The sequence below is a fragment of the Chrysochloris asiatica genome, unplaced genomic scaffold, assembly GCF_000296735.1.
Source record: "Chrysochloris asiatica unplaced genomic scaffold, ChrAsi1.0 scaffold00079, whole genome shotgun sequence".
Taxonomy (NCBI): domain Eukaryota; kingdom Metazoa; phylum Chordata; class Mammalia; order Afrosoricida; family Chrysochloridae; genus Chrysochloris; species Chrysochloris asiatica.
In genome coordinates this window covers 8,470,429-8,472,772 of record NW_006408597.1, presented here as the reverse complement: position 1 = coordinate 8,472,772, position 2,344 = coordinate 8,470,429, and positions in this window count along the sequence as shown.

Here is a 2,344-nt window from a genome sequence, read left to right as displayed (position 1 = left end):
TCGAAGGCACTTAACAACAACAATAAACGCTTACACACGAACACGATCAGCTTCTTTATTTTCACCAGCGCCATCTGGTGGTGTGTCATGTTCTTTAGTACACACTTAGAAATGATTGAAGGGCCCGAAAAGCTCCTATATATGGGAGTTATAAGGAGTTCTGGTAGCGTAGTGGTTATGAATCGGGCTGTGAACCACAAGGTCAGTAGTTCGAAACTACCAGCTGTTTCGTGGGAGAAAGATGAGGCGTTCTGCTCCTGTAAAGATTTACAGCCTCGGAAACCCTGTACAGGGTCCCTATGAGATGGAACCGACTCCACAGCACATAACAATTACAACATGTGGGTTGTATCTATCATATTTACCTGCCTTACTAGGAAAATAAAACTGAGAATTTAAAATGGTATTTCAGATTCATTTAAAGCAGTAATAAATGCACTGTATGAATAAATAACAGTTCTGACCCATGGTGACCCTACATAGGGTTTCCAGTGAGTGGCTGGTGGGTTTGAACTGTCTATCTTTTGATTAACAGGTCAGTGCTTATCCTATTTATCCACATCAGAACATATTTTAATGAAAAATACCTATTTTACAAATCAAAAATGTGAAAAGAGGACATTATACTTTTTGCACATATCTTTAAAGTCTGTTTTAATAGACAATAATTAAATTCATTTATCTGCTTCTGCATTCAATCTCTTTCAATATTATTCAGTCTGTGGTAGCTGGAATTGTCTTGTTTTGGGAGGTCTCAAAAGTTTTCCACCTTTGACAGGGGGCAGTCTTACTACTTTTCTATTGTTCTCCATTAGTGGAAAATAACTTGAGTTTTCCTTCTCTGGCAGGTTTCTGCCTTACACAGGTTCTACTGTATTTTGTTTGGGTTGCAATATATGAAGAAAATCTGGCTGCACACAGGTATTTCATTAGAAAAGAGAGGAGTATTTTAACAGGCTTTTCAAATAGTTGTATCAGAGTATCTTTGATAATATACCAACACTTAATGAATTGTATTTTCTTAAGAGTTAAGACTTCATTTTGTTTGGATTCACAATTGACACCCATGGAAGCAGCAGTCAAGTTATCAAATGACATATTTTATTAAGTGAATCTGCTGCACAAAACCTCTTTAAAATGTTTAAGATCAAAGACATCAGTTTGAGGACTAAGGTGTACCTGACCCAAGCCATGGTATTTTTAATAGCCTCACATGTATGGGAAAGTTGGACAATGAATAAGGAAGATGGTAGAAGAATTGATGTATTTGAGTCATGGTGTTGGAGGAGAATATTAAAAGTACCATGGAGTTGAATGCTAGAAGAAGAAATAAATCTTTGTGGAAGCACAGTCAGAATGTTCCTTAAAAGTCAGGACTTCCAGGGAGCTGTCCGTAAGAAGGACATCATGCTTCGTAAAGTCAGCAAAAAGAGGATGACACCAGCAAGATGGATTAGCAGAGTGTCAGCAGCAATGGGCTCAAGTACGACAACTGTGGGCATGGTACCAGACCAGGCAGTGTTTCACTCTCACGTAGCTATGAGTCGGAGCCAAATCGATGGCAAATAGCTAAGGTTATTTGGAATGTGGAATCTGAAAACATATCTGGGCTTTTCATAGAATGTATTAAAATTCATTTGGTCTATCTAGGTATGATTTTTTTAAAACTTCATTCATTAGTAATTTGGAAACCATTAAAAAGATCTTCCAAATGCTGACACATTTCACTATATGATATTTAAAGATGGAATGCTTTCATATCACTGCCAGAGTCATCGGAAAAGTTGTTGGGTATCAGAAAGCTGTCAAGCTCATCATAAATGGAGTTTTTCAAAACAAATTTCTATTTGAAAGCTGGCAGTTAATACTGTTCATTGTTTTCTCAAAGGCTCACTTTGTTCATTTTCTAGAAACTATTTACCAGATACTCAAATCTGAGTAACCATCATTTGACAGTCATTCTCTCCAGTAAAAATGGGGCTTCATGGCAAAACAGAGCATCCAGTCCAGCTCACAACTAAACTATACAAATAAATGCTTGGTGTGAACTTCGTGTTCCATCACACAGAAAGTGGAAAAATAAATACTCTTGGAATACCTAAAATGGGGCTATAGTGTACCCAGTGAACGAGGCTTCTTGCGGAGCCTGTGCAATACATAAAAGTATAGATAGAAACCGGAACCACATCCAGATCTCCAGAGATGAGAAATCGCCACTTGAAAGGACGAGCAGACCAGCCTGGAGCGGCTAGAAGAATGAAAGATGCCTCTTGAAAGAAAGACCTGCAGGAAAAATGGAGGAAGATGGACTGTTACTACAAGAACAAACAAATCGCTTCCCTAG